The sequence below is a fragment of the Amphibalanus amphitrite genome, unplaced genomic scaffold (assembly GCF_019059575.1).
Source record: "Amphibalanus amphitrite isolate SeventyFive unplaced genomic scaffold, NRLGWU_Aamphi_draft 000739F_arrow, whole genome shotgun sequence".
NCBI lineage: Eukaryota > Metazoa > Arthropoda > Thecostraca > Balanomorpha > Balanidae > Amphibalanus > Amphibalanus amphitrite.
This window is the reverse complement of record NW_024882233.1, coordinates 280,630-303,243: the sequence shown is the minus strand read 5'-3', so window position 1 is coordinate 303,243 and position 22,614 is coordinate 280,630. Positions and strand designations below refer to the sequence as shown.

General features: G+C 47.6%; 1 non-coding gene across 1 annotated transcript; it reads left to right on the top strand.

Annotated features, from left to right (window-relative positions):
• Positions 1 to 19,743: 19,743 nt before the first annotated feature.
• LOC122365433 lies at positions 19,744 to 19,952 on the top strand. Its single transcript, XR_006253743.1, has one exon. It is a non-coding gene; the product is annotated as a small nucleolar RNA U3 (small nucleolar RNA).
• Positions 19,953 to 22,614: the final 2,662 nt, after the last annotated feature.

The following is a 22,614-nucleotide window of genomic DNA, read 5'->3' as shown; positions in this document are numbered from 1 at the left end:
TTATGAGTATGAGTTCCGTTTGTATAGATAATGCATTTAATATTCCAGTTTCGGCGGTACTACTCTATTATTTAGGTAAGCAGAAACGTATTAACGTCAGTAACGTGCTTTGGGAGTATATGATTGGATGGAGAACCGTTAAAAAACAATACTTCAGCATTTGCAAGCTAAGCTACCTAGCTCAATAAATTCACCCATTGCAAAAAAAAAATACTGTTTTCAATGTCTTCGTCATCTATTTACCCCAATCAGCAACAATGCATCACAATATAGCCATTTCTGGATTGTGGCAAGCAAATAAAATGGTCAAGGCTGAAACAGATTTTCCGCAGTCAGGAAATCGCATGCGACTTGCGAGAGCCTATTCAAATACATTACAATCCTTCCCGCATCAAACGCATGCGGGAGGTGCGTACGATTGATGCGAGCGTGATTTAATCAATTTGAATAGGCTCTCGCATGCGATTTCCTGACTGCGGAAAGAGTCTGTTTCAGCCTTATTAGAAACCATGCCGGTGCGTTTTGTGAATTTTACAATGCTTGTTTGTAGCGGTATATCTTATATCTGTCATTTATCCCGCGTCGTAGTCAGTATTTTCAATTGCTTCACGTGCTAAGAGAGAAAATTATCAGATGTTGAGTAAATGATTTGTTAACAGGTTCTAGACGTGTAACAGTTGTTAAACGTCTACTGTGACGATTAACAAACTGTTAAACGTCTAGTAGACATTACATGAAATATGTCGGCGGCACGGGATAAAATTATTAAACCGCTCGTAGGTAGAAAAATCTTTTAAACGTCTCGCCTATCGGCTCGACGTTAAAAAGATTTGTTGTAGGGGAGAGTGGGGCAAAGCGGCCACCCTAACGCTTCTCACGATGCCAACGCTTGATTTTTAAACTTGGAAAGATCGGTGGTCACGCTTTTGCGAGGCTTATATCTCAGCAACCACTTGACCGATTTACATGCGGTAATTAGTAAAGAAGCTTCATTCCTTCTATCAAGTATTGGATTATTCCTGATGAATGTGGGTGACCCCTTATGCACGTGCTACTTGCAAAACGAAGAGGTGTCAGTTTTGTAACAATTGCAATATCGGGCCGATTGCGATGAAAGTTGGCATGTACAGGGTGTCCCATAAGATCGTTCTCACCTAAATTTTACTTTTAGGCGTACTCTTGTTTTACAACACGTTCAGCGTAACTCGCAAACTAACCCGCGCCCCACTGGGGTGGGGGGCTATTCAATATTCATAGCCCCCTGCCGTTTTTCTACTGCAATAACTTCTAAACCGCTTGATGTATCGCCGCCACACTTTCAGTACCTTCGGCTGCATCAATTTGACATCTTGTGTCAAAATTTGAACTTCGTATCCATCATAGGTCGGCCGAAAATGACGTCAGAGTGACGTCATGTTCAGCCGATTTCGACGCAAAACATTGAACCACGGGAATCGGTCCCAAGAGCTCAGTTTTTTAGCTAGATCCAATTTCTTTGCATGAGAGGACTCCGAATGAACTGCGCTATCAAACTGCCATCTCGAATTTTCAAAATGTTGAAAATTTTGAAAAATGTTTATATTTAAATTCAAAATTTGTATTTTTATCTTTTTCAAAAACTTTTTGACTTTTCGAAAAAAAAAAACGGAATACATATGATATAAAAAACGGAATACATGCTTATGACTTACCTACTCTATGCTTTAGTCTAAAAAAACGGAGCGCTGAGGACACCAGTAAGGTCATGTGGGCTAATTCATGATCGAGATGAAACACTCGCCTAAATCCCAAAACGGTCTCATAAGCGCGAAAGACAGTGCCTCCTTTTCGCCCCTCTTGGTTCCTGTTCAAAAGGCCAGGGCCACGGTATTGTGGGGTTATAGGCGCCCAGGTGCTAACTAAAGTTGCACGAGGTACCCCAAAACTAGTTTTTTTACGAAGACTGGTTCACCAGAAGGTCTAGGGATCTAAGAGAAGCTTCTTAAAAAGCTCATATCTTTTTCTGTAATTATCGCTGACGAAGCTTCAGGAGCGAAATATTCGATAACTTTAGATATAACTTTTTGGCTCCTATTTCTGATTTATATTATGAGGTTACTGGTTATTCTTATATTATTATTATGATCTAAGAGAAGTCTCTACTTTCCAGCTTAACTCGAACCGCCAGTATTGACTCAGTTTTGGAGGGGAAAATGGCATCAGGGAGATCGGTCGGTCGGTGATACATTAAAGCATTGAGGCAATGATGATGACTACACGTTGACGCTTTGATTTAAACATAAATTAATAGAGACTGATTCTATTCATGTCAATACCTTAATTGGTTTGACCTTGGTACGGCTACCTACCGTCAACCCCTACATCGTAGCAGGGCCTCGTCTAACATGTTAACTGGGGGGGGGGGGCAAACCCCGCAGTCACCGGCCTGCCCCCCCCCCAGTCAGGGTAAAAATGTCACTACTGGGGGGGGGGGGGCGGCAAAAGCGAAAAGGCAAACGAATTTTTACTCCAAGGCGTCGATGCGCATAAAAACAAATGCGTAAACGAAACATGGATGCAATGAGCATATTGATATACCCGATTAGTACCTCTCACTGTTTTCACGTGTTTAGGTATCTTGTTTACCTGATAGCATTGTTTTTTTTTCTTGGCTCACTGCTCAGCAATACGTTACATTTCGGGTTTTCAGGCGACCTAACTCCGTGTCCCGCATATTATCTTTCACGTATTCTCCTGTTGTTTCTGTCCTCGGGGCGTCAATCTATTGCTTCTACCCATCGTCGGCCTCACTACTTGACGTCGAACTTCTAGCTGAACGGTCACCGGTGTGCGGCAAGAGTAGCTCCTAATCGTAATGAAGCAGGCTCCCATTCTGAGTGATCGTAAGTTCAGCTTGGTGGTCTGTCTCTGGGGACAGGAAAGACTAGTGTGGGCTACCAGAGGTCAACGTGGGTCCAGAAGCTGGCATTGGCCATCAGAGCTCGGCACCTGACGCTCATAAGCCAGCGGGGCCCATTAGAACCGATCAAGGCCATATATACAGGGTGTCCCAGAATTACCCGAACATTGTTAATTAGCGTATAAAATAAGGCAAACATGATTGCGCTTTTTTCTTTTTACCGTCCTATATAGTCAACTAGGGTGGCTGTCAAATAGCACATGCAATAGATACGCTTGTTACAAGATCAGCCGACAATGATGGAAAATGCCAGCCATTGCTGGTCTCAGTTGTTTTACGGGTCTCCCGGAACTGGGTGTAGGCCTGTTTTCTTTGACCTCTTGCCGGAGGATATTACGATCATATAAAGATAAACTTGACATCAAAGTGTTCCCAGGCCATAAGGTATTATCCCCCAAAACAAAAATTTCTGCCTACACCACTTTTGCTGCGTTTTTTACATTTGGAGTGCAGAAGCTCCATGTCTGAACATGGCGCGACCTTTGGCTTCCAACAGATTTGGTTTCCAAAACAAACCCGTTCATGGCCACTTGGTTCACGGCATCCAGTTTTTGTACTGGTAGAGTATTACCGCAGTAGTACTCTGTGCTAACGGTTGTCTTTGGGCCATCATATCAAGCCCAATGAGTGCACGGTGGCTCAAAATGTCTCACAATATGATTTTCGACGGGTGCCTGGCCGTCTCTGCTGTTGGGGCGTTGTAGTCATCTGACGTTCACACACGCCTTTTTCGGGCGGTTCGAATGACAAAATACCTTCCTTAGACCACAAAGTGTGCTTCAATATACTGTTTTGTTGTATATGATATGTTTTTGGGATGAATTGTAGTGATTTGCGCTGCTTTTCCCGTAGTTTTCGCATATTTTTCTGGCGAAGGACCCCAACTTCCAAAATTTTGTCGAAGATAGTGGTGCAAGGTAGGCTGATGTTTTGTAGATAATCCTGATCTATTGCTTAACTAGTTTTTAGCTAGATCGGTGACGTTTGTTGTCTATGACAAGCAACCACCTGTTTGACAACTGGTGCATGGCCCTTTTTGGCCGAGCCCAAGCTTGTCAATCAGGTTTAGGTATCTCTTGCTCTCTCTCGCTTCGTTAGCTGATATAATTGCGCTTTGCTCAATCCCAACTGCTTGCAGATGAGCTGCTGAAGCTCTCCAGCAAAAACCATGCCGAAAGTCCGTTTACAAAGTTGAGAACGGGAGTTGATTCACCATGGTTGCCTGTTAGTGGCTTAAGCTGAAAACGGAAAAGGACTACTCTTACTTGACTCTGGATAATAGGGGAAGCCGGGGGAAGCCCGGGCGCGGGGGAAGCCCGGCCACCCCGTTTCTGGCTAAATTATTCACAATAAAATGCTCAACTGTTTGTCCTTTCAGCGTGGCAGCTAAGGTAACGCCAGTAAAAAAGTTAAGGCTAACAAAAATTGCATATTGTTAAAGTTATAGAGCAGAAATGATATTTTAAGGGTTTTTAGCTAAAAAGTGAGATATGTTGCACTGTTAATGTTATACCATACAGTACTAATATTTATACGAATGTTATGTAAGGACCGTTTAAGTGTTTGTAGTGAGGGGTGACGAGGCAGGCTGGCTTAAGTATGACATTTTTTTCGAACATCGCAGTTCTAAAATAAAAATTAGCACATGGAGGTAACCCCGAGCGAGTGGCCAAGCTTACCCCCAACCGAGAGCAATGCCACTAAACCACTGTTTTCCATGAGATAATAGGTACTGAGCAGGTTTGGTTTACACCTAGATCAAAGATAAATTTCGAAAATAAACATGTTATCATAGACAAAGCCAGTCATGTCACTTAAGGTCAACTAGGGTCAAACTACGTTTTTGCAGATAACGCGACAGACAATGAAGTTAGAGCTTCAAAAATGGTGTCGTTGTGTTCTTCTTCATCAGCCGAGTCGAATGATATGCAATATGATGCATTAAGGCAAAAAGAAAAATAAATTTTAAGGAATTTTGAAATACACATTTTTTGTCAATTTTGCATCACGATTTTCATCGACGTATATGTGGTAGACGCTAGCTAAAATACCAGTAGTGACATAAACTCTAAGATGTCCAGAGCTAATCAGTAGGTACCTTAGTATTTCACTTTCCGTTAATATTTTGAAGACACATAATGGTTTCATCAACTCGTTGTAAAGCGCTGGGTAGGTGGCCGGCTATGCCGGGCTTACCCCAGAAAAAACAACACTTTTTTAAAACTCGATTTTCTCAACCTTATACTTATTAGACAGATAAAATATATGAAAAATTGACCTCTCCTCGACATTTAAAATTATTTGAATAGCCAAATATTACTGTATTGATATTTCGACCAACAGGTCTTCTTCAGAATAAGTGATACACAAGTGTACGAGAATACAATAATTGATGCAGCAGACTTATTCCCGCGGTTTTCAAATTCAAAAATTAGCGCGGTTTATCTCGCGCTCATAAAACAGTGGTACAACCAGTGGTACATGAAGTTGTTAAAAAGGTTGTACCACTGTTTTATGAGCGCGAGATAAACCGCGCTAATTTTTGAATTTGAAAACCGCGGGAATAAGTCTGCTGCATCAATTATTGTATTCTCGTACACTTGTGTACACTGTCTTATTCTGAAGAAGACCTGTTGGTCGAAATATCAATAGGTACAGTAATATTTGGCTATTCAAATAATTTCAAATGTCGAGGAGAGGTCAATTTTTCATATATTTTCTCTCTCTAATATTCATAATGTTCCTCGCAAGAGCGCTCCAAAGAAAACCTTATACTTATTCCACGAAACCGAATTTTTGGGAAAACACGGCCAATGAACTTAGCTAGCTAACAGGATATCAACATTTTATACAGCACGTATGGTATGTAATAAAAATGAAAAAGAGCTTACTATGCCGGGCTTCCCCCGGCTTCCCCTAATTGATTCGAGTCGTTGCCGGCCACCAAAAGCACACAGTCCCCAAGCTCGATAGCTAAGGGATATCTTATAAAAGTATGATGCTTGTATATCATTAGAAGCGAGCGCAGTCGTACTTTTAGCCAGAAAATAAATGTTCGGGTAATTCTGGGACACCCTGTAGGAACCGATGTGGTTCGCAATAAAATATATGCGTTCGTAATAAATTGCTAAGATAAGGTCAATGTTCAGGTCATTCGAGGGCATCCATTGTCCATTTGGCTCGATTATTCAAAAAAATATTTGATTTCAACGTTTTAACTTTACCTTGCACGAACAGAGGAGCAGAAGCGCATACAAATAAGTGATGGCTCCCTTATAGCCATAACGGGAGTACGATTCTTAGATAAACGGAAATAAGTCGTTAAATTTGAACTCCGACGAACAGTAAAGCATCCATGAGAGGCTGAAATCGTTTACGAATGACTGCCTTAAAAAAAGGTGTAGCGGGTCCAAAACTACGGTTTCATTCTTTACATGCTTATTACTGTCTGTTGGGGCAATGTGAGGGGGTTGTAAACTAATGCAAATGCATGGGTTGGATGGTCTATTTTTTACTTATTTAGTGTTAAAAAAGTTCATCAGGTTTCAGGATTTGTGGGCACAAACTATAGGTACACGCTATAAGCAAGGTCATGTAAAGCGACTTGAGTATGTCAACAGTGACACATGTAGGTACGGCCAGCACTTTGCGGTCCAGCACCGGGATCCCGGCCGCAGCCGGGAGGGCGGGGTGCAGGAGCGCCAGACCGTCTGGGAGGTGGCGCGCACCCCTCCTATTCACAGCGCAGGCCCGGCTCGCCTAACGGTCACCGCTGCCACTATACCGTTCACATACTCCCCCTGTCATGAGACAGCAGGGATGGGAAGCTGATTGATGAGGATACCCTTGAGGTGGGTCCGAGATTTGCTCCGCTGCCCGGTACGCTCTTACAATGGGCACATCCGATGGTCGGCTCAGTGGCGGGGCCCGTCCCTTGCGCTGCCCCGGCCCACCGGGGGACCTCCTGTGGCGACACTCAGTCATCCATGAATTGAGCAACTGGTGCAGCCCAAGATGAAAGCTACTAAAAATCAGCTATAAACCTATTTTAACCAGATCGCACCGAATGTCATAAAATGTGTTCCAGATAACCGTTCTAAATATGGGTATTATCTTGTCATCTACACACTTCTTTGGGATAAACTAACTACCTGTGTTTACTTGTTGATAGGGTGGGTGTCAAGGTCACATGAAGCTGCGGAGACGATGGATTTTAAGGTGACTCCGACTCAGGCTCAGACTCCGACTACGGCAAAAATTATCCGGCTTCAAAAATCGCCTCCAACTCCGACTCCGGACATTGCCCAGCAAGTCCATATAATGAAATAAAATTTATTGTCGGATATCTTTTTATCTTGCCTGAAGCGAACTTTTGCGCGTTCTTAGGCCAATGTTGCCAATAAGTGTCTACTTTTTAAATAGCATGCATAAATAAAAACAGGTTTTGACGCAGCAGCCTTCTTCAGTTTTTTTTTTTTTTCAATGAAAACGCTGGTCCAAAACGGGGGTATGTCCTTAGCTTCAACAATATCAGATTTTGAAAGGTCAACAAGCAAAATATCATGAAGCAACTAGGTGTCGGGCATGACTTTGAGCAATGCAGTGTTAACTTCGGAGTCGGAGTCGGTAAGATTTTAGCGACTCCAACTCCGACTCAGGGCAAAACTTCCGACTCCGACCGACTCCGACTCCGACTCCGCAGCCCTGGGACTCAGGTCAAAGTTATTTTCCTTAGATGACCTCGTTTGGCGTTTCAAAACGTCTCAGCGTAGTTTTTATGAGCTGATTACAAATTACACACAGATATAAACATTCCGGAACTAGTGCATAAACATTCCGGAACATCGCTGTCAGTTATGTTACAAAACTGACAGCGATGGTTTATAGTTTATACCTAATTGATAGCCGTCGGGACGCCGGTTGACCTGACCTGACCTCGTTTGATCTACTCAAATGGATGAACACATCATCTTTGATCGTAATAATTCTTAACCCTATTAGTGGCAGGGGGGGTTGTTTTTATCCACCCCTCAGGTTTTTCGGGAATATCTCCGAAACCGCTGAAGCTACGATGCTGAAATTTTCTGACTTTTCCTAAAACTAAATTGGGCACATTCCCTGAAAATTTCAAGTTCATAACTTTACCAGGGGCGGCTCCAGGGCACTGGGAATTGGGGGGTCCTATTCGTGAAGCGAGTCATTTGGGCGAAGATCACGATGCTGCACCAGTTTTACGAACAGTGAATGAAAGGTATCATGTGATAACATACAAAGTTATTGTGCATCCTCTTTTGACACGTTTTTGCTATAATAGGCGGATCCAGGCGTCCAAAAAGGGGGGTTATTTTTTACCTCCCAACATAGGTGCCCTGACACCGCCTATGCATGACCAATACAATTTTAGTCGTTCTCTCATAAGAAAATTGTAACATAACAAGACCATTGCCACCCTTTTTAGAAACAGTACCAACAAAAACCTTATTTACTATACTTTTTGTGTACCCCCAATCTCAATGATCTGTATCCGCCTATGATTTTTGAAAATGCATATTTTTAGGATCCATGTGAATTCCTGGTTCATTCTCTATCGATCGGCAAAAGTTGCGTTAAGATTGGTTCAGAAACCTGGCCGTGATAAACAGTCTAAAATGTATCTGCAATTTGCCCGTTTTTACCCCCCTCTACCCCCCTATTGACATTTTTTAATTTTATTTTTTTTTGAAATGTAGATCTCGTTGAGCCAAATCGAATGCCGTTTGAATTTTGAAAATCGGCCGGTTAGATCTCGAGATATCAAGGGGGGGTCGTAAACAGCCCCCCCCCCCCTGCCACTAATATGGGGTAGCCAGGAGCCTGCCACTAATAGGGTTAAGTTCGAAATCAGGACTCCAGAAACATAAAGCATCACTTTTAGAAGTTCTACAAGATCTCGATTTTCCCGATATTTGGTCATTGACCTGACCTTCGGCTTCCAGGTCAGACTAATGACCTATGTACAGGGTGAGGCAGAAAGATTTACCTGTTTGTTTTCAGTCCATGACTGGAAAATGTATGAACGGATTTTATTAAAATTTTGCATGCGGCCTCCAAACTGACTTGTTCATTAACATTGATATCGTTTTTGCATTTTGTCATAATTTTTGATGAGCTATGGCGAAGATTATAATTAGCCCTCGCCCTGGCAGGGCGCCCGAGCTTTTTTTGCGATGCAAACCGAACTATTAGTCGGATCGTGCTTAAATTTTAAATGGCCTCTGGGGCATTCTTCGCGCAACTTTTGGTAAAAAAAAAATCGGGTCATATCAGGCCACCGAGCTGCGACGTCATAATAGTTACAACCTCCGACCGTTTTTGACAAAATCGCACATACCGTAACTGGGCTTGGTCTCATCGACAAGAACGAAACTATCCCGTGTAATTTATGCTAGAATTTGGCTATCAACTGACCGGTGTGCAACGAGCAGATATGTATTGATACTCGGCAATGGTTATTTTTGTTGTTTTGATTTTTTTAATATAGGTATGTTTAGAGCTGTTGTGGCTATTTGTTTAGGCACCAAACAACATCAGTGATAGCGAGGTTATCGTTTTATTGCGTGCAAAGATATGTAGATTGTAGACTGTCGTACCGTATATGTACCGCACGGTCGGGGGTAACACACCGTGACTTGGTGGAGAATTGAGGTTATACTTTTCCAGGTATGCTCAGCTCAGTTTAGTTTAGTTCATTCAATCAATCATCCATAGGCACACACCCAATGATGGATGAAGTCATAATATAAAACAAAGCTTGTCCAAAAATAAGGCTTGCATGGTGAAAGGAAGTAATATTTGCGCTACTGAAACAGTTTTTCTTTCTCCAGGGTTGAACTGGAATTTTGTGTGACAGAGTAAGCGTAAAAATATGTTACAAGTACCACACCTTACACTTCTCTTGATGCATCTAAAATGACCGTCGTGATGCGTGCCAGTGAAAAGTCAAGGCTGTTTAAGTCCTTCCAAGGACAATGAAAATGGATACCATCGGCTTCCACACGCCACGCCCGCTTTCCCTGTAGCTCAATCAGGGGACGAATCGCTGGTTGGTTCTTTTGACCCCTCCTCTTCCAGGGGCGTCGCCGACGGGGGGGGGGGGGGTCGCGGGGGTCGTGACCCCCCCCCCCCCACTCGCGAGAACCGGGGTGTCGACCCCCCACTTTTGGCGATGCTGAGTTTTCTTTTTTAAGCTATCATGTCAGTGAAGTTGGCGTAAGCAACCTCAATAAATACAACGTCAGATTCAGAATCGCTTCAACAGCTCCGTAGCCCTATTGCTTTATAGGTCAATAAGCGGTGGGCGTGGAACATCAGCATAACAATATTTTAACCCTCGCCAGGCGAGGGCCTTTTCCATAACACGGACGGCGAGGGGGGGCGTTGGTACGACCCCCCCTCGCGATTGGCTTCTATGGCACTAGAAACACTAAATGTACAGGGTAGGTGGGTCCATAGGAGATCTCGCCCCTGTAAAAGTTTGGTGACTCTAGGTCAATATTTAGGGGGGTTTTGGCCTTTGGGGGTATGAGTGCAAAAATTTTGCTTAAACATGTCAAAAGTTTTTCGGTTATAACTTTTTACCTAGTAAAGATAGTGCAAAAATAAAAGCACCAGTGAACTCAGGACGTCCGTGCGCATCGAATGATATACTTTGTTACCCATTTAAGTGAACTCTGGAATTCAGTTGCCGCAAAGCTAGTCCAATTTTTCCCTGACCTTGTACCGGCTTTTGTGACCTGGTGACCTGACCTGAAAAGACTGGGACTTCAAATTTTCAGGATAGGTGCGAAAAGGTTGCCCCAGAAGGTATGCCAAATTTGGCGGCGCTACCCGCCGCCGTTTTTACGTTATTTGCGAAAAACCTTAGGGGGGGGTGCATCAACCCCCCTCGCCGGGCGAGGGGGGTTGATGCCACTATAGCCACTATTCTAGTCCCTTTTTATCCCTCAAACGAATGAGCGCGCCAAAACTGACCCAAGCGTTCGTCTGATTGTCAAAATAATGGTTGCAGTCGATTCGTCGGATGACATATCAGTAACTACGAGGTACCTAACTAGCCTCAGCAGCCCTGACTACCCTCGGACCTGCCTGAGGTAGCCGGGAAATGGGGTCAGATTGTGGACCCCTCTCGGGCTTTCGCAATAAGACGCGCAAAAAGGAGCCTATTGCAACGAAACTTCCTGTGACCTCGAGTTAATCAATTTTACATGCCTACTCTAAAAATTTATTGGCCATGATTCGAATACCTATAGATGATACCTTGGTTCACTTTTTTGAGTTTTATTTGCTTCCACTTACAAGTGAAGTTTTTGGAACTGATTTCGAGTTTAGCGCCCGTTTGAACTTAAAGAAGTAGTTTTGATAAATGGCGGTTATGTAGTAACATGTTACGAAGCTATCGTTGGTGGTTGTCACCCACTCTATGTAGATGGCCGGCAGGAAGCCTGCTGGTCGACCTGACCTGACCCGACCCGATCTACCCCAAATGCATGGAGTCATCATCTTTGTCCAAAACTAACATCGAACTCGTACCCGGAACCCCGATAACAGCTACGGCTCACAAAGTTCTAGCAGGCCAGCTTTTTTCTACTTTTGGGAGTTGACCTAAGATGACCCGGCCAAGACCTTGAAATTGGGCATCATCGGCTTTCTCTCATCACGGGCAGCATCCTCGCTTTTCCGCGAAGCTCTACCTCGATGAGGGGCCGAAAGTATACCTTCAGCGTTGCGTTGGTAAACATTTTACCTTAGCGACCCGTAAAACACGAATAAGAGCTATAGTGACACAGAAAGCGTACTCGATAGCTTTTTTAAAGCTCTTTCGCCAACTTCGCCTCAGATAGGTATGACTTCGGGTCTATGGCTTGTGTACCACATAGGCCAAACAGTTAAACGGACGGATTTTGCCGAAACATTTGTTCTGTAACAACCTATATGATTCAGTGAATGTGTATGATATTCATGCTATCACCATCGTGTTTGTTTCGTCGAAGCACGTCGCATGGCTTACAATTTGAACTTAAGAACTTAACTAGAAAACTTGACATCAGGTAAAGGTTAATCAATGGTCATGTCCTGACCGGAAAAGAATCCGCTGCAAAAATGTGCGATCGATCTGTGTTGCTGAGCTGAACACACTTGACACTCCAGCACTGAACACTGAACACACACTGAACACAGGCGCGTAACCACGAATCTGAAGTTACTGGGGACCACATGGAGGGCCGCGAATACCAAATATGATATTTCAGGATCAGCCTTCGCCGGAATGCGTGTGTGTGTGTGTGAAGGGGGAAGAGGGTGGGGGCGTTTTTGGCCACACCTGCCAACTTTTTTTGCGCATGTAAGGAAAACCGCGGCGCGCACCGCCGTGAAACTTGGTATAGCTTATGATATATCAATTTCGCATCGTGTGTGAAAATTTTGAACCCAAGTCACCTAAGGTCAGGTCACCAGGGCAGGGCAAGTAAAGTAACCATGCCTCTAAAAACTTTGTGACTTTGTCATTCCTATAGTTTACATCCCAGAAGTTTGAAACTCGAGCTTTTACGTGAGGAAATCAGTATGAAAAATTCGTATACCTATCTCAAAGTTTTCACATCGGTGACCTAATGTCAGGTCAATTTTACGACCTCTTCATTATAGGTCATTGGGAGGAAATTGAAATATTTGGCGGAAAACACATTAAAAAACCGTGACACAGGTAAACATGACACACTGAACCGGAAAATTGCACCTGTGACCCCTCTATGCCCCTCAGCTCATCTTAGGTCATGAAACATCTCCAACAGTTTTTTACCACAACTTTAGGTAGAAACATGCTAGAGCGCTGAAAACAGCATGAATGTGTTCAGCTCAACAATACCAATCAAATGGCATGCAACATGACCTTTTCCCTGACCAGGGGTCAAATTCTAAAGTTGACCTTTTCAGGTCAACTTATAGTTCATTCGACACGTCTCGACGAGACAAACGCGATGCCGGTAAAATCAGCGTCATACAAGTTTTAAGTCCAAAGCTATGATGCAAAAACCTTTTCCGCAAAAACGCTAGCCTGGAAGCTAAAACGTTGACCTCAGGTCAAGTCTGCGAGCATTACTCAGAAATGCTTTTGAAAGCGCCATCGAATGCGCTTTCCCGCAGCATTGCAACTCTATTGGTTCCTGACTTATGCGCCGATTTGTGAAAAGTTGTCAAAATTTGGAACAAAATTTCGTGAAAATTTTACAGTTGGTGACCTGTAGTGACCTCAGCTATGACCTGATAAAAAAATGATGTAGGTAATTCTGGAAGATACTGTAGCGAGCTATCTGTTGCTTTTCACTTCGTCTTTCTAGCTTGCTTACTTTCCGATATAACCTGGTGTGGCCAAAAAGTCCCCCCCCCCCCCCACCATGGCGAAGTTGGCTGAGAGGCCCACCCGGGTGCTGGTTAAACAAAACATCCATAGTTTTGTCTTACGTTGACTACATCTTTTCACGTCGATTTAGAGACCATATGTCGCTATTTAAGCAAATTGAGGTCGTCAGTTTTACTGGGGACGGTCCCCAGTAACCCAAAAGCTACTGGGGACCGGTCCCCAGTGTCCCCAGTGGTGGTTACGCGCCTGACTGAACACACTCGTGCTGTCATTGCTCTACAGCGTCTCCATCAAAAGTTGTTGTCGAAAATGTGTAAGAGACCTTTGATGACCTAGTCACCAACTATAATAGTAATGACTGACCATTCGAGCCACCACTGGTCATTAACTGCACCTTGTCTCTAAAATGAGCAGAGGTGCCATGGCTACAAAAGTATCTTATAGCGTTTTTAGCATATTCGTTCAAAGCAGAGGGCATCTCGTGCATTTTCCCATATCTTATCATGATTGATTGGTGAGGTCACATATTTGACCTGACTTCACTTTTCAGATGTAAAATCCCAGATTCATTAAAGGTAGTGTGCCAGCTTTCCTGGACCGTATGGAGTTAATGGCCCAGATAAGGAGAACCGGATTTTTAGAACTTATCCATACCTTCAAAACTCATGGAAACGTCTTAAATTCTTCAAATTTTGAGTACCCCAGTGCGAAATTCGCCCCGACGGGTTGTCGGTCGTACCCCAACCGCATTTCACACCACTATGAACAATAAATGCACACACTGAAATCGCTATTACCGATATGCTCATCCAATCAAGTTTCGATAAACCCGTTCATCATCAGCTCCTGCGGTTTCGAACACGCGTGTTAGGTGGTGCGGTAGACCGCGCCCAAAGCCAGGGCCCCGATAACGTGAGGTAGCCGAGTCAGGGCAGCGTGCGCTGACCCAAGCCGGAGCCGCGCGTCCTCCCGGTGTCATGTGATAGCCCGGGGCTGCCCGCGGGGATGCGGTAGACCGCGCCCAAAGCTGCGGCCCCGGCTTGGGTCAGCGCACGCTGCCCCGACTCGGCTACCTCACGTTACCGGGGCCCTGGCTTTGGTCGCGGCTTCTGCTCATACTTTGTGGTGCGGTGGTGGTGCGTCGGGCTGCGCGCTCTGACTTCGGCCAAGAAAAATGCGTCAGCTGATCATTGTCATTTCTGCCACTTGCGTGTGGTGAAATGGGGTCATAACTTATGAGACGGCTTTTTCATATCAATTATTTTACATAAAATCATATTTCAAACCATAAATAATGTTCGACAGCCAAATAAAAGAAACAATACCAATACAGGCTTACAGTTTAAGGCTCGACATTGTGTTGTCTACGATTAGACAGCTGATAAATCATTCCCGTACGTCGTATGGTCGTAACACTATCATGACCTTTGCTTATTGTCACATGTGCGCCGCATTCGCGATTGTTGCCGACGCCTGTTTACAGGTGAGCCCACTATAGTTGTTATACATATCTAAAAACCGATAAACTTTTAGGCGAAAAAGGCACTATTCCAGGCCCATTTTTGATTTTTTTTGCGATATTAGGTAAAAACAGAAGCTCCTTATCCTAGGAAAAATAAAATGGAAAATCTTTCAAAGGTGGCACACTACCTTTAACTGTTGGCACTTATAATCCCATTCATTACAACAAATTTCAGACTTATAGGAGATAATCTTTTTTTTTATAAATTTAGCTCGAATGTTTGAATGGACGGATTGACAGAGCCGGAGCCCACGCTAAGCAGAGCTTGTTGCATAGACCCCGATCCCTACCGTCCGATCGCGCAATTCCGGGTATCGGGAGAATTTAGATGCCAAAGTTTAACGTGCCCTTCAAAGCCGGACACGGCCTGCCCCACTCAACTGACCAACTGGCTGCGGCTGCTCCCACCAATCGCAGACCATCCCCGTCAGGAGTCTCAAATATCGAGCGCCGGGGCGTCTCGAACCCGGGCTCTCACTACCGGGAGTCCAATGCACTACCAACTGAGCTACGGGACAGGCAAATTTATAGGAATGACAAGATTGCAGCTTTTAGAGGCATTAAAACTGAACTGAACATGACATTGTGACCTGACCTCAGGTGGCCTGTGCTTGATTTTTATGCACGATGCAAAAGTGATGTATGTAGTATGTACAATAAGATACACCGCTGCTTTCGTGGCGCTGCGCGCCGAGATTTTTCTCAACACATGAAAAAACCGGGAGTGTGGCTAATAACACCTCTACCCATCAAGACGAAGACCGGAAACCCGACCCCACCCCACTCAAAAATCCGTGGCGACGCCCCTGCCTCCTCCCCCTCCTGCCCCGTAGCCGCTGCGAACACTAATTCGTGCAAGGGGTCATTTTCACTTCTCCTTCGGACGCCGCAGCACGCTACTTCCCGCCGCGCGGGGGCCGAGGGACGCTACCTCCCGCCACACCGGATGACCATCGGGCCTGGGCGCCGCCGCGGCGGGCGATGGACGGCGCTACCTCAATTCGATCTCGAGAAAATCAATCACGAGCACACTGCCAAGTAGTGTACCAAGGTGGTCCAAATTTGTATCCGCCCCTCCTATTGGTCAACGTCACGGCCGCCACAGGGATGCATTACGTCATTCCCGTCTGCCAACGACCAATCACAGTATGGTACTTGCGTCTTCATGGTCGCTTCAAATCCTGGGGCCGAACGTAACTTGGGCCCCTGTGTAACCTTGGTCCCGGTGTAACCTGGGTACAATTGTATTCTGGTACTTATGAATGTCACCCGATGGAGACATTGGTCTTCTTGGCGAGCACCCTGGGTCCAGTTCATATAGAGTCCCTGGTCCCATTGCTATTACGTGACACTTATTGGAAAGGGCGACCCCACAATGGATTCATATAGCCACTCTTACACACCTGCACCAACGTTTCCCAAAGTGTCCCTTTGATAAGTGGCACTTTGGCAAAGTGACACTTGCCGACTGGCCTTTCTATATGAACTGGGCCCGGCCCTGGTGAGTTGCCGGGGCTGAGCCTGACCAAAGGATAGGCCGAGCAGCCCCCAAGCACTCACCGCACCCGGCTACGGGCGAGCTCGGCTTACGGGCAATCCCAAATGGGATAAAGTTTCCCGTCCAGTCCGGATCAGGGGGTTGCGGCGTGGAGGAAGATTTGAGTTTCCTGAGGATATTTTGAATACAGAAGCTCTTTATGAAACATGAAACATGTATTCTATATTATTTTAACGGTCAAAACAGCGGCCGATGTCGGTCCGACGTCGCCCCGACGTCGGCCCGACGTCGGCTGGACCTCAGCAATTGATCTCGGTTCGACGTCGGCCCGACGTCGGCTGGACCTCGGCTGGACGTCGGAACATGCGGGCATATCCGACATCCAGCCGACGTCGTGCCGAGGTTGGACCGACGTCGGGCCGACGTCGGCATACCGATGCCGAGCTGCCGACGTCACCCCGACGTCGGCATGTTTACTGGGTCAGGACTTCGCAATGGGCGCCTCTCGTCAGTAACTCTGTCAAAACGGTTCACAATCCATCATATAAGGCCTACAAGAGTGTCAGCTCCATGTAGGGGTCAGTCAAGCATAGGTCAGGGTCAAGGTCAGGTCAACCGGATAGGCACATATCCCCGAAAATCAAAACTGATATTCGCAGCCTGTGACACATGTTTAATGGGTAATTTGGGGCGTAGAACACGATGGTGACATTCATTTTATCATATGTGTACGTGTTTGGCTCAAAAAGTTCAATTTAAGAAATTCATGTATCATGGTCGTGAAGTAGTCACGAAAAATTGCCAAGATTCAGTTCAAGATTTTGGAAAATGCGCAACGATAATCAATAATCGAAGATAGCCATTTGATTGTTCATGGTATTGGCAGTCTAATAGCGTTTACGGCATGTCTGTATGTCTATTCTGTGATTTTATATGATTTTGTGAACATATGCCGTTTTTGGTCGAAAACTCAGAAATCATGACGTCACTAAAACCTCGATATCTCAAAAATTTTCCGACCGATTGTTTTGAAACTTTGTCACAATAAACTTCAATCAATTCCCTACAGGTAGCCAAAATTTGGCGCGCCTGCGGCGCGCCATTTTTATGCTATGGCCCGACGAAAAAAGTGGGGGCGTTTAACGCCCCCCCCAGCAACACGCGGGTTAACCCTCGCATGTGTGCGGCGTTTTCCAGCTTCTAATGTGTAGGGGGAGGGGGGGGGGGTCGGTCGGACCCCCCTGCCGTTCGGCCCCTGATCGAGCTAGAGCTTCGCGGAAAAAAACGAGGGTGTTGCCCGTGACGAGAAGAAGCCGATGATACCCAATTTTAAGGTCCTAGGTCATTGGTTGACCTTCCAGGTCAGGTCAATATTCCAAAAGTCGGGAAAATCGGGACCTGCTAGAACTGCGTAAAGTGAAGCTGTTATCGGGTTTTTCGGGGTGCTGATCACGAATATCTGATGTTAGTTTTGATCACAGATGATTTCTTCATGCATTTAGGCCAGATCGGGTTAGGTCAGGTCAGGTCAACCATTAGGCGTCCTATCGGCTATCCATAGTAGGTGTCAACTACCATTGACGGCGTCGTAGCATGTTACGAAGGCACTAAAACTACTTCGTAAACGTTCAAATGGATGCTAAATGCGAAATCAGCCCGATAAACTACCCTAGAAACATGTAAAGCTCGAAAAAGTGAACCGAGGTCATCAAAGGTCAATGACCTGACCTGACCTTCAGGTCCTTCACACCCACCGTGATGCATGGGAAGAACATCATTTCACACGTTTGGATGTCTACAATTACAAAAAGACTGGAAACGCGCGGATAATGTGAGCTGACACACGCCAAATCGCGAATCCGGCCGAACATGGTCTCGAGAATCAGGTCACAGGTCAAAGGTCTTTTGGGTCAGGGTCATGAAATTTTCAGAGTAGGTGTAAAACTGCACCCCCTACAAAAACGACCCCCTACACATGCGAGGGTCAATGCTTCCAAATGCACTTATCGGTCGGTACATACCTTTTTTCGACATGGTACACCCTCAAAGCTCGTAACGATTCTTCGCTCGGGTGTCGCTCCCTACCCCCCGCCCCCCCCCCCCCCCGCTTCACCGGCCATGGCTGGATTTCTGCACCCACAATATTCCAGCCGTTCCTACGCCCATGTGAGTCGGAGTCGGTCAGGAGCCCGGAGTCGGAGTCGGAAGAGCACTACCACGACTCCGAAACCCTGGTCAGAGCATGAGCTTGACCTAAGGTCAACTTATTGACCATTCAGCGTGTCTCGGCAAGAGAAACATAATGGTAGTAAAAACAAAATCTTCCGAAGGCATCACTGACGGAGGAGCGGGAGCAGGCGTGTTAATCGAGAGGCCGGACGGCGAGGTGACGGAGCTCCGCATCGCCGTCGGCCGCCTCTGCTCCAGTTACAGAGCGGAGATGATCGCGCTCCAAGCAGCTGCCGACTACCCAACAGACGACCTCGCACACGAGGAGGACCAGGTCATCTTCTGCGCCGACTCCATGGCGGCACTCGCGCGCCTCCGTGAGGGACCGGTGGCGCATTCGCCGTCGGCGTGCATCAGAGCTGTGCCGGTCACGTGGACAGAGGCCGTCAACTATCCGCACCGGGTGCCAGGACAAGATGTGTACGGCAGCGTGTGCAGGCCTCTGCCGAGAGGAGCCGGTCTCGCCAAAGGCTGCTGTTTGCGGCTTCCGGTCCCATGTTTGTGTCATACGTCTGGTCCAGCCCCGACTCTGAACCTCGTGGATCGTGTCCGCCCGTGACGGCTGCTGGCCGACAACTGGCGTCCGCCGCCGACCGGCACACAGCGAGCGGGCCACGCGCCACCAGCGGAACAGCGCGGATCGGTGGCGCAGTGGCGGCGCCAGGCACACGGAACAACGGGGCAGCGCCTCCAGCCGATCCATCGGGAAACAATGATAGTTGGGAGCAGTTTTGCTGAGTGTGCCGTTCAAAGTTTGTTTTATTTTTAAAGCGAGCAAGCAATCAACATGATCAGTTAAACGCCGTCGATAGGGAGGACCTATAAAGCGATAGCTGTGCCAGGTCTACTCCTCTACCAAGTAACCGTCTCTAGAAACTGTAGCTGCCATAGTGATAACAGGTGGCGCTTATTCAACAGGACAAAATGTGATCAGGTTTTTTATGGATGAACGCTTTAAAAAATAACTTTTCATGGTCGCAAGTAGCACAATGGTGAGAGTCAATATAAAACACAATTGAAAACAGGTCTAAACAGCCAATATATTTTCAGAATCACATGTTATTTGCGACGAAAAGTCGTAACTGACAACACAGTCCACTCAAAGCATGCATATAGGTGCGAAAATCCGCGGCGAAACCAAGACCGTACTTCTACAGGATCATTTCTATAGGTCTTATCGCGATCATTCACTCGAATTTTCGCGTGTATCAATCCACGATGAGGAGTTGCGGTGTATTCTCTTGAGCGGGAAGCGGATCAAAAGTTGTCCTTTTGGGTGACTGTTGATTATTGAGGACCGTTCCGTCACTTGCCTCACTGGCGGATCCAGGGTTGCGTTTTGGGGGGGGCCAACTCATGCGGAGCCAAACCTAGGGTACCCCCAAATCCTGTTTTCTCATCGGATTTAGGCCACTTATTTTTCGTCACAGCTCTGACACTATTAATTTTTTTTTTAACTAAAAAGAAAAATATATAAATGGTAGTCCACCCGACCCATGCCTTTATATTACTTTGTGAACACTTACCATTGCTTTTGTCGAGCAGTTAACCCGCTTCGAGTCAGTTCTTGGGTCCCTTTGCGGGCCGGGAGGTGGTAAAACACCCCCAGTCTAACTCGGCTGCTGGGCCACGCACTGATTGAACTATGTTTCATTATCGTTTGGGGGAGGGGCAAACGGGCCACTTTAGGCCTCTGGGAAAGGGGCATGGCCCTAAATGCCCCCTCCCTGGATCCGCCAGTGTAAGACACCATTGGAGCTGCAGTTGGGTACCTCAGACGTCAGGGTACGCCCTCAGATGCATACAGGGGCGGATCCAAGGGGGGGGTCACATGGGTCATGGCCCCCCCCCTTGAGGCCCGGGGGCCCAAAGACCTGCCAGGGGCACCACCGGCCTATCAGGGGTATCACAGTCCTGACAGGGGCACCACAGGACCGCCAGGGGCATCACAGGCCTAGCAGGGACACCACGGGCCTGGTGCCTCTGGGCCCTGACAGGACTGTAACGCCCCTGACAAGCCTGAAGTGTCCCCGGCAGGCACGTGGTGCCCCTGACAGGCCGGTGGTGCCCCTGGCAGGCCTATGGTGTCCATGGCAGGCCTGTGGTGCCCTTGCTAGGCCTCTGGTGCCCCTGACAGGCTTGTAATGCCCCTGGAAGGACTGTGGTGCCCCTGGGCCCTGACAAGCCTGAGGTGCCCCTGACAGGCCAGTGGTGCCCTTGCTCGGCCTGTGGTGCCCCTGGCAGGCCTCTGGTGCCCCTGACAGGCTTGCGGTGCCCTTGGAAGGACTGTGGTGTCCCTGGGCCCTGACAAGCCTTAGGTGCCCCTGACAGGCCCGTGGTGCCCTGCGAGGCCGGTGGTGCCCCTGGCAGACCTCTGGTGCCCCTGGCAGGTCTGTGGTGCCCCTGGCAGGTCTGTGGCGCCCCTGGCAGACCTGTGTTGACTGGTGCCCCTGCTAGGTCGCTGGTGCCCCTCACAGACCTGTGGTGCCCCTGGGCCTTGACAAGCCTGAGATCCCTGGCTATGACAGGCTCGTGGTGCCCCTGATAGACCAGTGGTGCCCTTGCTAGGCCTGTAGTGCCCCTGGCAGGCCTCTGGTGCCCCTGCTACCCCTGCGCCCGGAGAGGACTATGGTGCCCCTGAAAAGCCTGAAGTGCCTCTCGACAGGCCCGTGGTGCCCCTGGGCCCTGACAGGCCCAAGTTACCCCTGCGAGATCGGTGGTGCTCCTGGCAGGCCTCTGGTGCCCCTGGCAGGTCTGTGGTGCCCCTGGCAGGCCTGTGTTGACTGGTGCCCCTGCTAGGCCGCTGGTGCCCCTCACAGGCCTGCGGTGCCACTGGAAGGACTGTGGTGCCCCTGCCCCTAGGGGTGCTCATGGGCCCAACAGGCCCGTTGTGCCCCTGACAGGCCTGTCGTGTATACTTGCTAGACCTGTGGTGCCCCTGCTTCCTGGCAGGCCTGTGGTGCCCCTGGCGGGTCTGTGGCGCCCCTACAAGGCCGCAGTTGCCCGTGACAGGTTTGTGGTGTCCCTGGAAGGACTTTGGTGCCCCTGACAAGCCTGAAGTGTCAAGGACAGACCCTTTATACGCCAGGGTCAAGTTCGTCGGACTGACAACGATTTGCTTACCTGATAACGTTCCTGGTAAGTACTCACTACTCAGCGTCCACAACATATATACACATAGCACATTCATATATACTTGCTTACAATTGGTAAATGTGGTTGTGGCTAAGAGTTAAGATACTGACTGAAAATAATAAATAAAAAGAAAAAAAACTGAAAATGGGGGCCCACCAAAATGAAGTGGACGAAATCCGTTGAGTTTTTAATTTTGGGTATAGGTAGGGGCACCACTTCGATTCATGACCCTCCCCTTGGAGTTTTCCTGGATCCGCCCCAGGATGCATAGGACTTGCGTGGAGACCTCTTATGCTGTATTGGACTGAAAGGACCCAAAGGAGCCCGTCTAGGGCTCCCGGAGAATGGAGATAGACGTGGGCACTCAGGAGTCCGCCAGAGCCCCCAATGAGGGATAAGTGAGGGATACCAAGTGCCTGCAATTGCATATTGCATAAGCCATAACGCCTTTACAAATCAATATATTATGTATCAGTGGCAGATACAAGGGGGGCCACATGGGTCATGACCCCCCTTGGTGCCCGGGGGCACCACCGGCCAAGCAGGGGCACCACCGGCCTAGCAGGAGCACCACCAGCCCGCCAGGGACACCACAGGCCTAGCAAGGGCACCACGGGCCTGTGACGGGTCCCACAGGCTTGTCAGGGACACCCCAGGTCTGTCAGGGACACCAGAGACCTGCCAGGGGCACCACCGGCCTCACAGGGGCACCATGGGCCTGTTAGGGGCACCAGAGGCCTAGCAGGGGTACCACAGGCCTTACAGGGGCACCACCGGCCTTGCAGGGGCACTAGAGGCCTAGCAGGGGCACCAGAGGCCTAGCAGGGGCACCACAGTCCTGTCAGGGCCCAGGGGCACCAGGGGCCTAGCAGGGG